Genomic DNA, 17374 nt, shown 5'->3' with positions numbered 1-17374 from the left:
AGAAATGCCAACAAGTTACATGATAACTTGAATTTAGTCTCTTGTCAAAGACAAACATATTAGTTAATATACAGGAAGAAGAAAAGTCAGTAGTTGAAAGAAAACGAAATACTAGGGATTTATTGAATCCCAAGGAAGAGCCAGAAAATATCAATTGATTAAAGGAGGTGAGATTTCACGGCATTTCAAGCTAGAAACATTATTAGAGCGACAAGAAGAAAGCAGACTCAAAATGGTTTCTTCTTAAATGTAGTAAAGAAGAAAACAGACACGAACCAAAGGTCCTTGTTCGCAGTACTTCTCTTAAGTCTGTGAAAATCCCTCTCAGAAATCCATGCATCAGGAAAATTGTGCGTTTCGCCGATGCATTAGGTCTTGACCTGGAGGTCGTGCGGTATATAGGACTAGAAGATGATTTACCTAATATCCCAACATCTGCTTTCAGTGATCTTAAGGTACCTTCCCAAACAGATACCTCTTGTGGTTCTTCAGTTGGTTTGACTTTTCAGTACATAACACTGAATCCCTTTGCCGATAGAACCACTCTATTTGCCACTTCTCAGAGCAGTCGTGTATAAACACCCCTATTTTTCCAGTCTATCACATAAAAAGGTTTTAATGATCAAGTTCGTAACCAAAAGGTCTGTTTTGAGAACATTGTTGTATCTGATTTAAACATTCATTGTTGTGTGCGAGTTTTCAACACTTCTTTAGAAAAAAGTGCTTGCCCGCTACACAACTAACGAGTGGTTATCTCACAAAGATATTCTGGCCAACTACATTTACGGATCCTGCGATGGGTTATCAGATAAGTTTTCTTGTAATTTGCCTGTTCCTCTCATGACTGATGGCTATCGACTGATTTTTGCTATCTGTTATGTGACCAACAACCAAGAATTTTGGGGTAATAACGACGGAACAAATTGTCCTCCACTGTCACGGTTACAATACGAGAACCTTTGGACAATTGGCTGAAGAAAATTCTTCATGGATTCATTAGTTTATGTAAGCTGGTAAACTAGATTGATTCATCAGTTGAACCTAAATACGGTTGAGATTTTCCAATTAAACAAAGAGAAATTACATTCAAAATATAAATTGCATACATAAAGAGGTCGTAAATATTCGAAAAGTTACTTAAGTATAACCTGAATGCCTTTGCACTAGTTTCAGTTATTTTAATTTTTATTAGGCTTTCAAATAATCGAAGTATGATATATAAAAAACATGACAATTATAGTAAGATTATTTTGAAATGAAAAACTTAGAACTCGTGCAAGATGAATGGAATGATCCGGTAATCCGTGAAGAATGACGACACATAATACTATAGAAAGAACTTACCACATTCTGTTGTATGAAAATATGAAACCTAAATGGTGTTATAAAATTTACCTTCCTGTCTTAATTTCAAACTAAAAACAAAATAAATTATTGTATGTTGTAGAAACGGTCAAAAAGAGTATTTTCATAAATTAGTAGTTTATTTGGCACTTATGTAACTTGAGTGAAATTATAACTTGACACTTGTGTAAGTTAAGTAAGCATTAAATAAGGTTTTATTTTAATAAACGAGATTTCTGTGACTTGACAAAGTAAGGTTAGTAAAACTAAGAATAACGAATACGTGTTAGGATTATATATATTATATATAGCTGAAACACAAGCACTGCTTATACGTAGCTGACCACACAAGCACTGCTTATACGTAGCTGACCACACAGGCACTCCTTATACGTAGCTGACCACACAAGCACTGCTTATACGTAGCTGACCACACAAGCACTGCTTATACGTAGCTGATCACACAGGCACTGCTTATACGTAGCTGACCACACAGGCACTGCTTATACGTAGCTGACCACACAGGCACACCTTATACGTAGCTGGTCACACAAGCACTGCTTATACGTAGCTGGTCACACAGGCACACCTTATCCGTAGCTGATCACACAGGCACTGCTTATACGTAGCTGACCACAGAGGCACTCCTTATACGTAGCTGACCACACAGGCACACCTTATACGTAGCTGGCCACACAGGCACTGCTTATACATAGCTGTTCACACAGGCTCTGTCAGCGATCCAAAACTACACTTTAGAAATGACAGCAAAACATAACTGTTATTTAAATGTCATGTTCTGCCTACATTTCCTGGAACAAGTTTTAAGTGTTACAATAAAGTAAAAAATTAGAGTAAGAGATGTTTAGATTGCTATGTTAGTGATAAATAAATAAATACAAAAGTATAAACTGATATAATCTAAACCACACAATTTATTGAGTAAATCCTGTGGAACAACTCTTTAATTTGCTAATACTTCTACGGAATATTTTACAAACATATACGTTGTAAGACCTATCAAAAGACAGAAGTGATTAGAAAATACCTTATCCACCCTCCTAGTAGCTCATGCGTAACGACCGAATCTGTCAACAGCGTTTTATGGTTTTCGACAGTTTCATGTATATTGTAATAATAGAATTGGTGGCACAAGCTCGTTTCCTTGAGATACTTTATCTGCTATATGGACAAGAAGCAGGTTATCAAGCAATGAGATGGATAAAGAGGTAATCTGTTACATGGATCAGACAGAACGTGTTAATATACGAGATGGATCAAGAAACGTTGTCAAACTACGAAGTGGATAAAAAGCTGTATATTAACCTACTAGATTAATGAAGAACCAGCTTAAAAAACTACTAGATGGATCAAGAACCAGCTTAAGAAACTACTAGATGGATCAAGAAACAGCTAAAGAAACTACTAGATGGATCAAGAACCAGCTTAAGAAACTACTAGATGGATCAAGAAACAGCTAAAGAAACTACTAGATGGATCAAGAAACAGCTAAAGAAACTACTAGATGGATCAAGAAACAGCTAAAGAAACTACTAGATGGATCAAGAAACAGCTAAAGAAACTACTAGATGGATCAAGAAACAGCTAAAGAAACTAAGATGGATCAAGAAACAGCTAAAGAAACTACTAGATGGATCAAGAAACAGCTAAAGAAACTACTAGATGGATCAAGAAACAGCTAAAGAAACTACTAGATGGATCAAGAAACAGCTAAAGAAACTACTAGATGGATCAAGAAACAGCTCACTAGAAAAGAAACAGCTAAAGAAACTACTAGATGGATCAAGAAACAGCTAAAGAAACTACTAGATGGATCAAGAAACAGCTAAAGAAACTACTAGATGGATCAAGAAACAGCTAAAGAAACTACTAGATGGATCAAGAAACAGCTAAAGAAACTACTAGATGGATCAAGAAACAGCTAAAGAAACTACTAGATGGATCAAGAAACAGCTAAAGAAACTACTAGATGGATCAAGAAACAGCTAAAGAAACTACTAGATAAATGAAAGACCAGTTTAGAAAGCTATGGATATCAGTGGCCCTCTATGGTCTAGAAATGTTTCACACATCTCTTTTAGTCAGACTAGAAGGAGAATGTTACTTTGATAATTAATTTGACAACAAGTATTGTGTTATTTCTGTGTGGTAGAACTGACAGTAGGAGTAGTGTTATTTCTGTCTGGTAGAAATGACAGTAGGTGTAGTGTTATTTCTGTCTGGTAGAAATGACAGTAGGTGTAGTGTTATTTCTGTCTGGTAGAAATGACAGTAGGTGTAGTGTTATTTCTGTCTGGTAGAACTGACAGTAGGAGTAGTGTTATTTCTGTCTGGTAGAACTGACAGTAGGAGTAGTGTTATTTCTGTCTGGTAGAAATGACAGTAGGTGTAGTGTTATTTCTGTCTGGTAGAACTGACAGTGACAGAAATAGGGTATAGTGTTATTTCTGTCTGGTAGAACTGACAATAGGTATAGTGTTATTTCTGTCTGGTAGAACTGACAATAGGTATAGTGTTATTTCTGTCTGGTAGAACTGACAATAGGTATAGTGTTATTTCTGTCTGGTAGAACTGACAATAGGTATAGTGTTATTTCTGTCTGGTAGAACTGACAATAGGTATAGTGTTATTTCTGTCCGGTAGAACTGACAGTAGACATGGTGTTATTTCTGTCTGGTAGAACTGACAACAGGAACGTGTTTTGTTTTGGGAGAACTAAATTAGAATAAACGTGAACATTTTTGTAAATGTCAAAGTGTTTTAATTTTCTCCCAGTTAATTATTTAATCATATAATAAAAACAATTTCACACAAGTTCATTATCTCCAGATAGAAATATAATAAATTATTTGTAAATAAAATTAATTTTGCTTTCTTTTGTGCAAAAGTACGAATACAGTTAAAGAACAGAAAGTCTGTTACAATTTACAACTTTAACAGTTGGACGAACATTTTCAGAACACGTTCGATGCTTTGATCACTGGTTCGTCATTCTTAAGTACACCAGTGATCTAAACGTCGTACGTACTCTAAAGAAATTCCTCCTTACTGTAAAAACTGTAATAAAATGATATTTGTATTTCGTGAGTAAACATAAAACAAGACACCATTTTATTCAAAAAAAGAGTTTTGTGAAAGTGTGAAATGTAGTTCAACAATGGACATCTTCTTTACCTGTACATTCTTACTATATTTCATGAAGTTTATAGACGTAATACGTATATTTTAATACATAAACTACATTATTAATGTCTGTGTTATATATTATTTTAAATATAATTGTGAACTACAAATGAACTACGGTTTATACAAGGCAAACAATGTTAAAATATACTAGGTTTGGTAAGATGTTTTATTTTCTACGAATTATATAAATAGTTATTTTAAAGCAAACATTAATCATTTTTACATAATACGTGACACGTAGCTTTTGTTTGTTTGTTTTGAATTAAGCACAAAATTACACAGTGGACTATATGTGCTCTGTCAGCCACAGGTATCGAAACCTGGTTTCTAGAGGTGTGAGTCTGCAGACATTTAGCTGTGCCACTAGGGGCCAAGCGTAACATCCTTGAAACAAGAACTTTAGTAACTCTTAGTAGATCTTTTTCTCATAGTGGACTCACAAAGCGAGAAACCGGGTTTCGATACCTGTAGTGGGCAGAGCAAAATCGCTCACTGTGTAAGTTTGAGCATAATTATAACCAAACCAAAGCAGCAATTACTTCACTTACTTGCATCATTTCCTAAATCTAACAAAACTCTTCACCCAGATTGGAGTATTAATATTATAGAAACACTAAAAATTATACTGGGGCCTGGCATGGCCTAGCGCGTTAAGGCGTGCGCTTCGCAATCTGAGGATCGCGGGTTCGCGCCAAACATGCTCGCCCTCCCAGCCGTGGGGGCGTTATAAATCTACGGTCAATCCCACTATTTGTTGGTATAAGAGTAGCCCAAGAGTTGGCGGTGGGTGGTGATGACTAGCTGCCTTCCCTCTAGTCTTACACTGCTAAATTAGGGACGGCTAGCGCAGATAGTTCTTGTGCGCGATATTCCAAAACAAACAAACAAACAGTCGTAGAAACTTTGCACGAATAGATTTGTTTAGCTGTTGTGACAATACTTTCATTGAAACATACGTAAAGTAAATGTATAGGGAAAGAAAGCAGCGAACACAAATGAAGAATAAATGAAAATAACAAAAAATTAGAACATTTCAGTTTGTTCATTAATTACAAAATGCTCTTTGTTTGTCTATGCAGATTATTTACAAACTGGTTTTAAATTTAATAATTAAACCAGTTCATTTCGTTTCGATGTTCTAAGAACATTGTTCCAGTTTTGAGAAGATGAGTTGTGAATTGATTAATATTGAGTATTTTTTACTTTTTTACGTTTAGAAGACCAGTATCAGTGGTATTGTACAAACATTTACATTTGGTCCTGATAAATATATCTTAGTCCTATACATAAACCTGATAATTACACCATCTTAGTCCTATAAAGTTTATACGTCTGTCATCTTATTGCTCTAAATGAAATTAAATGAGCATTATCTTCACTTTTTACTTAGGATTGGAAATGTTTCAGGTAAAGTTGGTAAGAACATCGCTTTAGTCCTTTAGGTGAAGCAGGTCCTTGCATATTGTTAGTCCTTTAGATTAGTACACCGTCCTAGTTCTTCAATTAAGATTCCTAGCTGTTTCATCTCAGTTCTTCAGCTATTCTTGGTAGGTATACCGTCCTAATATTTCAAAAAAACATTGTATTACCAGCTTTTACTAATATTAATAATCGACAAAGAGCGTGTCGTTAATTAGGTTGATCCTAGGAAGGCAACAAAATTTCATATTACAACCCAAGCTAAACTATATCCATGTTTATTCCAACTAACCAAAGGAAAGTTGAAGAGATAATTGTCATATGGTACCCAAAAACTGTTTATCTCAGAAGCATATAGGAAAACACACCTTCAGAAGGTTTTCGAGTCAAACCTGTGGACAATGAAAGATAGTGATTTGGTCTCATGATTGGCATTTCACCTCTTTTTCAGTGGTTTTATTGTGAAAATGAGACATTTGATCCTGATTTTGTTGTCTCGACATTTATGTAGGTGCAGTAGTGTGTACAAAGCTTTCCTATGGCAATTATTAAGAAATGTTTTCCTATATAAGAATGGACGCTACTTCATCATACTTGTTTACAATGTTGTATTTTTGTCCTGATGATCGTGGAGTTTCCTAGGATGACAATGTTTCAATGAAACTATTTACACGTTGATGTAAGTGATATAAATGTATGTGCTAAATGCAGCAATATTTTAAATTGCATTTGCTATGAATTAAATTGGGACCATTTTACCCGCCTTGGGCGGCCTTTTTTATCACATTCTATAGGAAAATTGTTTGTTTGGTTTTGAATTTCGCCTAAAGCTACACAATGGATATTAGCAGTGTAAGACAAGAGGGAAGGTAGATAGTCATAACTACCTACCATCAAGGTTACTCTTTCACCAACGAATAGTGAGATTGATCGCATTTATGACGTCCTCACGGCTGAGAGGGCGAATATGTTTTGTGTGACGAGAATTCGAACCCGTAACCCTCAAATTACGAGTCGAGCGCGCTAACCACCTGGCCATGCGAAGCACAGGAAAAAATAGACCTCCATCAACAAGAAATGATTTTTTATCAATAAAAAAGCCTATTTCTAGTTTTTCTTTTACGTAACAAAATACATGTAATTAGGATTCATTTGAAACTTTTCACCTTTCCATATCTTAAATCTTAATTGGTGAAAACAGCATTCAAATTTAAAGGGACTATTTTAAATATTTTAATGTTCATAATAAGAAAAGTAAACCGCGACTATGATTGACTTTAAGAAACAAGTCGAAGTGTTCGTTATATGTACATTTACAATGGTTGAAAGTCGTTGCTAGAAGACAAATTTAGGAAATACTCGTTCATGACTTTGATTATAATGCATGAAACATAAACTTGATGTTTCTGTAAATATAAATACAAACGTTCAATCATGTTTATGGTCAAGTTAAAAGTGTTTTACCAGCATTTACTGTACTGTCAATTCGTGATTTATTTCCTTTAACATATTCCAGTCTGGAATAGAAAGGCATTTTCTATAAAGTCAGTGGAAGAGATTTTTCTTTTGTGGTTACTTTGTGAAAAGCTGCTCCAGGGCAATTTTTGTAATAATAGACAGTTAATATCACCCACCGCCAACTTTTAGGTTCATCACGTTATGTCTGTGTGTGTTTTCTTATAGTAAAGCCACATTGGGCTATCTGCTGAGCCCACCGAGGGGATTCGAACCCCTGATTTTAGCGTTGTAAATCCGGAATAATACCGCTGTACTAGCAGGGGGCTCATCACGTTATAACACCACCGCATTTGGAGGGACAGGATTCGAGTGCACGAGAGTCAGATGGTGAGTGAAGTGCCTTAAACAGCAGTGCCTTAAAGACAGAGGAAATTAAAATCTACAGATAACATTCTTGTACGATAAAAGTGAATCCAGTAAAATTATAAACATTATTACCAGTTAAACAGAAGCACAAACCAAGTTTTTTTTTTTTTTTTTTTTTGCAGTGAAAAAGTCAACATGCGACAACTGCCAATTTTTATATAGTTTATCGATTATTGCCTACAATTCATACATTTCTAACATTCGATAAGTACACACCATGCGTGTTGAAACATGTTGGCAATTACACATAGTTATCAGTGTGTGTATCTAATTCTCCAAAGTATGGTTGCTGATTTGTTTTTGTTGAATATAGTGCAAAGTTATTATACGGTTTATCTGCGTTAGCTGTTCCTAATTTTAAAGAGATACACTTGGGAGAAGACAGGTATTCAACGCCACCTCACGACAACTCGTGAACCACTGTAATCAAATAGTGCCATTTAACTGTTAATTTTATACAATTTTTCTTGGTTATGACACTTTCTTAATTTATGTTACAATACGCATTAATTCATAAGGTTAATTCATACTAGACTATCTGCAGAGTGCACCAAGGGAAATCGGATCCCTGAATTTAGGGTTGTAAATCAGTAGATTTATCGCTGTACTAGCGGGCACTGAATAATTACATCTTACAGTTTTAAAACTGAATCAACCATTTTGACTTGTGTACCGCTAGTCGTATATTTAAAACTGAATCAACCATTTTGACTTGTGTACCGCTAGTCGTATATTTAAAACTGAATCAACCATTTTGACTTGTGTACCGCTAGTCTTATATTTAAAACTGAATCAACCATTTTGACATGTGTACCGCTAGTCTTATATTTAAAACTGAATCAACCATTTTGACTTGTGTACCGCTAGTCTTATATTTAAAACTGAATCAACCATTTTGACATGTGTACCGTTAGTCTTATATTTAAAACTGAATCAACCATTTTGACATGTGTACCGCTAGTCTTATATTTAAAACTGAATCAACCATTTTGACTTGTGTACCGCTAGTCTTATATTTAAAACTGAATCAACCATTTTGACATGTGTACCGCTAGTCTTATATTTAAAACTGAATCAACCATTTTGACTTGTGTACCGCTAGTCTTATATTTAAAACTGAATCAACCATTTTGACTTGTGTACCGCTAGTCTTATATTTAAAACTGAATCAACCATTTTGACTTGTGTACCGCTAGTCTTATATTTAAAACTGAATCAACCATTTTGACTTGTGTACCGCTAGTCTTATATTTAAAACTGAATCAGCCTTTTTGATATATAAAATAACAAGCAAACAATAGCAAATAATTTAGCAAAAGATTATACTTATTTCTTCTTAAATAATCTCAAATAGTATATCCTGTCAACGTAATTAAACTTCAAAGTAATATATATTTACTTCACGTTTCTCATCCTTTTCAAAATCTATTTATAATAGGATATCTTAAAACAAACGATAAATCGTATTACAGTAATTACATAATTACTTACTCTTTTTAAATTCTAAAAAACAAAATAATTGCCAAACTTGTGTGGTTCTTTTTAACTTAGAAGTCTAATAGTTTAATTATATTATATAAATAAATGATATATCATAAACGTTGGGCCTTAAGTCTCTAATTTACTAAAAATATATCACAAAACACTTCTGCCTCTCTACAGATGGTTATAAAGTGTGTTAGATAGTTACAAATAAATGTCAAACAAATATATAATCATTTCTTACCTGTTCTGCTTGATAGAAAGGTTTGAATGACTCTTCAAACGGGCCGCCATGGCCAGGTGAGTTAAGTCATACGACTCTTAATCTGAGGTTCGGATGTGCGCATCCCCGTTGTGGGAGCGTTATAATATGACGGTCAATCCCACTAATTGTTGGTAAAATAGTAGTCTAAGAATTGGCGGTGGGTGGTGATGAGTAGCTGCCTTCCCTCTAGTCTTACACTGCTAAATTAGGGACGGCTCGAGAAATTCAAAAACAAATAAACTATTCAAAATGTATTCTACTGAATAATCTATATAGTTTCCCCCAATAAGAATTTAAAATATCTTCCCCTTTTTGTTATCGTCCAGGCCTCTTTTGTTTACCAAACAATTCTACACTCTCAGATAGTATGCTCATTTGACATGTTATTGTTAAACGTAAGTATAATTGCAATAGGAATTTGAACAAAGAAAGTTTGTTGTTCTTGTTTGTTTGTTTTTTTTCCATTTACTGACCTTCGACTGTCTAAGCTATATCCTGATACAATATTTAAAAATATAGAACTAAAACTAAATTGAATATTGCTTTGTTCATAACATGTGCTTTATCTCTTCTTCTTCAGATATGGATGGGGTAATTTCTAACATGACAGTTAGAACTACAGAAGGAAAGACGAAATTCAACGTGGCAGGGTTCATCGTTGGAATGTTACCTCCTCTTTTTATTTCCTTTTACATCATCTTGAAGCTTGGGAATCGTTCTCGTTATGCTGAGGAGCAGGGTATACGTGAGGAGCCGTTTTTTGTTAGTTACTAAAGGCGTTAGTTTAAAAATACAGTTGTGCTCTCATTAAAGATGAAAACCGATTGACATAACTCAGACGTTTGAAAGTGAAGAAAGGCACGGGATTGGAAAAACAATAAAAATGCCAATATTTGTGTCGTATATTACATACTCTTTCTGTGAAATATGTTATCGGAGAAATAATAGTTAACGTGATTATCAATAGGAGGCAGCGCGTCTCAACTTTAACAGGGAAGATTTTATATAATATTAAATCGTGGGCTTTAGAAGCAATAGTTTTATAACTGAAAATTGTCATCTGAATTATAATTTAAATATCTTTGGTTATGACTGTTTCACCAAATTAAAAAAATTATAAGTAAAACGCCACCTAAGTGCTCTTAAATTAAAAATGCACGTGTTATAAACTAGGAGCCTACTTCAGTGATGTCGAGAAACCCACTTGTTGAGAAATTTATATGCAAAAAACGGCTCGTTTGGGTTGAGAAAATATTTTACATAAAAGAGCGAACAACGTTTCGACCTTCTATGTAAACTATTTTCTCAACCCAAACGAGCCGTTTTTATATAAATTAGAGCCTACTTGTATTTACAAGTAAGAAACTGTTTTGAAAAACGTACTAGGTTAAAGTAGATCAAAGTTTATCTTTGAGTGTTCATAAACCAAATTTGCTACAACTAACTTATGATCGGAATAAACTGAAAGTTATCTAAGTCAGCAGTACAGTTAATTAAACATATTGAAAGAGTGATTGTTAATATTATTTATACAGAATTATTATAGATTAGAATTCCACTAGAAGAGAAAATCATCATATTGCTAAAGATGGAGTTTTGTAGAAGTTTAACTCGAAAGGCTCACAATAATTTACAAATGTTTATGAACAATTCTTTTAGAAAAAAACACAAATATGGTTTGACTGCTTAACACATAAGGCATGTTATAATTTAAAATTAATAACAGTAAATTATTAAATCAAACATGAAAATTAGTTTGTTATGTTTAAAACTTTGCTATTGAATACATTTGATAATATAATACTTTTCGATGCAAATATATTTAACACAGATTTGGAAATTTCATTATTTTCATCGCTGTGTAGTAATACAATCACTTTTATTATTTTTTATTTATTTACAAAAATGTTATCATTTTGAGGCTATCCTGGTATTGATGACTGTTTTAGTTAACCTTTGTATGATTCTAGCATATTAAATGATAAAACATCACTGTATAAATAACTTCCTAATTTATAATAAACTTTCATTCTTCCTCTATATGTCTGTTTAAGTGAGAGACAAAAGTTATTTACTTGCTTTAGCAAACCGGACAAACTTTTTTTAGTATGGTTAAAAGTCTCAACGTTAATGTGCCCAACAAATCTGGTACAAATCCAAGTACACTTTATAGAGTTATTAACCTAAAACCGCGAAAATGCGTTATCTCCGCATTACAAACGATGTTTCAAAGTGATTCAGAGTCCAGATCCGACAATGGATCCAGATCAAATATGGAAACAGCAGTCCCTTACTGACTTCACACCTAGTGTAATGTTTACTGAGTACATTGGTCTATTAGTTTTCGAGATACGCACGCTGAAACAGACACGCACATACACATATGGACCCGACTGCAAACAAAACAAACAGAAAGCAACGGTAGAGAAACAGTATCTCCATTGTTTATGTTAACATCTACACTATATATTGATAAAGCTACGTTACAAAAATAATGGCCTACGATGTCACAAAATAATCTCAAAATAAGATGTGAGTGCGTTCTAAGAGTGGTAGTTAGTGTGAATTTTGGGCAACAAACTGCTTACGATTCTATGCTAAACAATTATTTGGTAAAAGTATGAATGTGTTTTTCTTCTTTTATTTTTGTAACTAACGATTTTGTTTGTTTTTTGAATTTCGTGCAAAACTACACGAGATTTATCTGCGCAAGCAGCCCCGAATTTAGCAGTGTAAGACTAGAGGGAAGGCAGCTAGCCATCACCACCCACCGCTAACTCTTGAGCTACTCTTTTACCAACGAATAGTGGGATTGACTGTCACATTATAACGCCCCCACGGCTGAAAGGGCGAGCATGTTTAGCGCGACGGGGATGCGAACCCGCGACTCTCAGATTACGAGTCGAACGCCTTAACACGCTTGGCCATGCCAAGTTTGAGAGCTCAAATCTCACCATGTAGCCCTTGAGTAGCTTTGAGCTTATCAACAAATATACAAATATGTTTTTACTACATACATTTACTTCAATTTATATGGTAGATTTCATTATTGCAACAATAAAAGAGTCAAAAGGAGAAAACTTGCGATTTATTTAAAATGAATTACAGTTTAAAATATTATGAAGGTTAAAACGTTTAAAAATTATATTTGAAGGAGACATAATCAGGTCAAAAAACAAGCAACGTATATTTTTGGATAAAAATAGGCGAATATTGCTTGAACATACAATTTTTTTTCCTTTGAGTAAGAAACTGTAAAAATGTTTTAATACATATCGTGGATAGAAACCCATACAACTTTTAATCATTAGCGTAAATGCCCTACAGTGCGATTATCATTAACTTCTTAACTGTTAACCTTGAGTGTTAGCAATATAATTACAATTATTATTAATAACGTTGTGGTGATAGCAGATGTTCTTGTTGTAATAATCTTAGTGTACAATGTCTACCTGTACTTAGTTGTATCCAATATGGAACACACAAATTAAAGGGAAAGCAACAAATCAGTGAAATATTAGTTCTTGTGATACTTTTACCTGACCGAACATGAAATTTCAATGTTTCTCTTACAACACAAATGACAAGACACGTTTTCTTCAGCAATGGAATACGACGTATAAACTGTAGTGTTCACACATCCAAACATGAGATCCACACGACATGCCTGGGGCCCGACATGGCCAAGGGTGTTAAGGCGTTATCCGAGATTCTTACAACAGAGCCATCTACAATCCTGAAAAAAAAATAAACATGAGAAACTGAAATGGTTTTGAGTTTGTCTACTTCGTTTTTGTTTTATATTTAATTTAGTTGAAATTGACATTCATATGGGGCAACAGAAATAACACAGTTATATTAAATAACATATTTAGTACAAATGTAACAATTTTCTTTCTTCAATGATTAAGAACTTAGAATTTTGTTTTACTAACTTCTTTTATTAAAATATAATTTGCCTTCCCTCCGGAGAATAATTAAACATATTCACCACAACAGAAAATCTAATATTAATATACTACTAAACTTTTATTCAAATACTTAATGTAGGGTAGTTTTTAATATATAAAACTCCTTTACTTATCCTTAATACACCTAATATGTAGTAAAATAGGCGTTATTTCTTCTTCTGCCCTGACTGGCATTTATTGGTACACCGCACATACATTTGTAGAATATTTTGAATAAATGAATAGTGTAGTGTATCAAATCACTGCTGTATAAATATTGTAAGTCATAAAATTATAAATTATTGAAGAGACGTAAGAGTCGTTATACTTCGTACCTGAGGATGCCCGTCGCTAGCGGTATGTCTACGGATTTACAACGCTAAAATCAGGGGTTCGATTCCCCTCGGTGGGCTCAGAAGATAGCCCAATGTGGCTTTGCTATAAGAAAAACACGTACCTCATCATACACTGGAGTGACCGTTTTAGGTAAAGAAATCATCTTACCTCACTTTCCCCAACTGCCCCCTCCTAGTGGTACAGCAGTCTTCTATAACTAGAAACAGGGTTTTGATACCCGTGGTGAGAAGAGCACAGATAACCTACAGTGTAGCTTTGCGCTTAATTCTAAACAAACAATCACAAATATAAGCGTCACCACCACAAATATTAAATAAGATAAAATAATTATATTAATTTTTATATATAAAATTTAAACACAAATAAAATAACGCTGGAACTTATTTTTCTACAACAGAAACCTATGTAAAATAGAAGATTCTGTTTGTTTTGAAATTAAGCACAACGCTACATAGTGGATTATCTCTGATCTATCCACCATTGAAGCGCATGTGCGAACATAATTTGGGGTTATATTATACCAGGTGTTTTTTAAAAAGATATTTCATATTTGTTTTACTTCGAGAGTAGATATAATAGCTCATTATGTTTTACTGTGCAGAGAAAGATAGTAAATTTTAGAGTTTAATACAAAACGAAAAGTGCTTTTGGTGGTAGAAGTGTAAAACATTTGTGATTTAACTGCCTGCTGCCATCTACCAGTGGAAAAGTATAACATATTAACAAAATGTCCACAATTTTTATAAACATAAGTACCTGAAATAAACGTTAGACTTTATAGCCAGTCAGTTTAATACCAAATAAATGGTCTCCATGAAATGTCTTTGCAGGAAAACAATTTGAGACCACTTATAATGATAGCAACAGGGTTGTGAAATGTTTCGAAATATAGTATTAGAAAAATATTAACCTCATTAATTCGTAAAATCGTGTAAAGGTCATTTCAACTACATACTTGTTTTTGAATAAAAAATTGCAGAGGAATTAAATAGATGAACAGAATTTTCACATTTTACCTTCCAAAATGTTGTTAGACAGCGAGGTTTTGCTGGGGTTTCCTGTTTTCTTAAGTAAATGCAGTAGAAAGATATTTGAGTTTAAACTTTGTGGAGAAGGTCACCAATGAAATTAAAGGCTCTATCGGTAAATACGAAAGCGAAACTCCAATGAATATTTGAAATGAAAGGTGTATTTTACAAAGAAATTTCATCTGATTTATAAGATTTTACAATAAAACTAAGTAAACGTTGTTGTTTTTTTCGATCTTCTGTATCAATAATAAATGGGAGGGGTTCCCCGGTTTTGAGTTTGAATATTTTATTTGTGTATATTTTTAAATTGTAGTTAAAGTAAAATAAAATAAAGTTTATAATGAAACAGTTGATCTAATGTACAGGTAGGTTATGTATAGGTTGGAATTGTACAGGTAGGTAATGACGTACAGATAGATAATATACATGTAGGTAATAATGTACAGGTAGGTACTATAAAGGTAGGTAATGTACAGGTGGGTAATAATGTACAATGTAGGTAATATACAGTGAGGTTATAATGTACAGGTAGGTAATGATGTACAGATATGTAATGTGCAGGTAGGTAATGTCTGCTAGGTATCCGATACCTCAAAGAACTTCACAGCAAGGTTTCGAGAACCTAACTAGAGTTGGTTAATTTACAATTTTTAACAAATATTCCTCTTTGATTAAATGTAAGAATTAAAACATGTTTTAATCTGGAAAAACAGTGGTCATCATCATTGCCCTTGTATTACGTTTGTTGTTTTTGAGTTTTTGCCTCAGATGAGGCCCTCTGGCTAAGTTACCTCTGAATCCAACCGATAGCTCATCTCATTACACAAAAGTCGTAATGCAAAATAATATGTATTTGTTTCCAACCATATGGTACAACTATTCGCTTTAGAGAGAACAGTGGAATTTATTGGTCCAAAGAATGATTTATAGCCAAATGGACATGACTCCAAACGAACCAGAAATCTGTAGAAATGACTCAGTCCTGCCCTATCACATTTCAGCCATCAAAGTATTCAAAAAATGAAAGAAACTTTGAGCTTACAAAAATTGTTTTAGGTAATTACAATGGTCAAAATAATTCTTTCATGTTATGAATAAATTCGTTTTTTTGATTGAAGCTTGTATTGCACTAGATGTATTTTAATCTGTATTCTACTTGTGCTGATGTTATATAACGTTATTAAGTTTAAACCTGTTCAAGGTCTACTAGGACCTCGGAAGTTCTATTTAATAAACCTTATGAATTAATGCGTATTGTAACATAAATTAAGAAAGTGTCATAACCAAGAAAAATTGTATAAAATTAACAGTTAAATGGCACTATTTGATTACAGTGGTTCACGAGTTGTCGTGAGGTGGCGTTGAATACCTGTCTTCTCCCAAGTGTATCTCTTTAAAATTAGGAACAGCTAACGCAGATAAACCGTATAATAACTTTGCACTATATTCAACAAAAACAAATCAGCAACCATACTTTGGAGAATTAGATACACACACTGATAACTATGTGTAATTGCCAACATGTTTCAACACGCATGGTGTGTACTTATCGAATGTTAGAAATGTATGAATTGTAGGCAATAATCGATAAACTATATAAAAATTGGCAGTTGTCGCATGCTGACTTTTTCACTGCAAAAAAAAAAAATAATAACTTGGTTTGTGCTTCTGTTTAACTGGTAATAATGTTTATAATTTTACTGGATTCACTTTTATCGTACAAGAATGTTATCTGTAGATTTTAATTTCCTCTGTCTTTAAGGCACTGCTGTTTAAGGCACTTCACTCACCATCTGACTCTCGTGCACTCGAATCCTGTCCCTCCAAATGCGGTGGTGTTATAACGTGATGAGCCCCCTGCTAGTACAGCGGTATTATTCCGGATTTACAACGCTAAAATCAGGGGTTCGAATCCCCTCGGTGGGCTCAGCAGATAGCCCAATGTGGCTTTACTATAAGAAAACACACACAGACATAACGTGATGAACCTAAAAGTTGGCGGTGGGTGATATTAACTGTCTATTATTACAAAAAATTGCCCTGGAGCAGCTTTTCACAAAGTAACCACAAAAGAAAAATCTCTTCCACTGACTTTATAGAAAATGCCTTTCCATTCCAGACTGGAATATGTTAAAGGAAATAAATCACGAATTGACAGTACAGTAAATGCTGGTAAAACACTTTTAACTTGACCATAAACATGATTGAACGTTTGTATTTATATTTACAGAAACATCAAGTTTATGTTTCATGCATTATAATCAAAGTCATGAACGAGTATTTCCTAAATTTGTCTTCTAGCAACGACTTTCAACCATTGTAAATGTACATATAACGAACACTTCGACTTGTTTCTTAAAGTCAATCATAGTCGCGGTTTACTTTTCTTATTATGAACATTAAAATATTTAAAATAGTCCCTTTAAATTTGAATG

General features: G+C 33.7%; 2 long non-coding RNA genes across 5 annotated transcripts in view; one reads left to right on the top strand and one right to left on the bottom strand.

The window, feature by feature from the left end:
* LOC143226267 (uncharacterized) overlaps window positions 1-17374 on the top strand; it is a 48062-nt gene that overhangs the window by 9762 nt on the left and 20926 nt on the right. Inside the window, exon 2 of one of the 3 annotated variants that reach the window (XR_013014479.1) lies at window positions 10182-10727. The exons of the other annotated variants lie outside the window; for them this stretch is intronic. This is a non-coding gene — a long non-coding RNA (uncharacterized LOC143226267). Of the gene's footprint in view, window positions 1-10181; window positions 10728-17374 lie in introns of those variants that run through there. 3 annotated transcript variants of the gene reach the window in all.
* LOC143226263 (uncharacterized) lies at window positions 12675-16953 on the bottom strand. 2 transcript variants are annotated; one of them, XR_013014472.1, is made up of 3 exons: window positions 16730-16953; window positions 13887-13989; window positions 12675-13337 (listed from the first exon to the last, which is right to left on the bottom strand). It is a non-coding gene; the product is annotated as an uncharacterized LOC143226263 (long non-coding RNA). The 2 variants fall into 2 exon arrangements; XR_013014471.1 differs by lacking the exon at window positions 16730-16953 and having other exon boundaries at window positions 13887-14049.

Source organism: Tachypleus tridentatus, chromosome 9 (assembly GCF_004210375.1).
Source record: "Tachypleus tridentatus isolate NWPU-2018 chromosome 9, ASM421037v1, whole genome shotgun sequence".
Lineage (NCBI taxonomy): Eukaryota > Metazoa > Arthropoda > Merostomata > Xiphosura > Limulidae > Tachypleus > Tachypleus tridentatus.
This window is presented reverse-complemented; position numbering and strand designations above follow the sequence as displayed.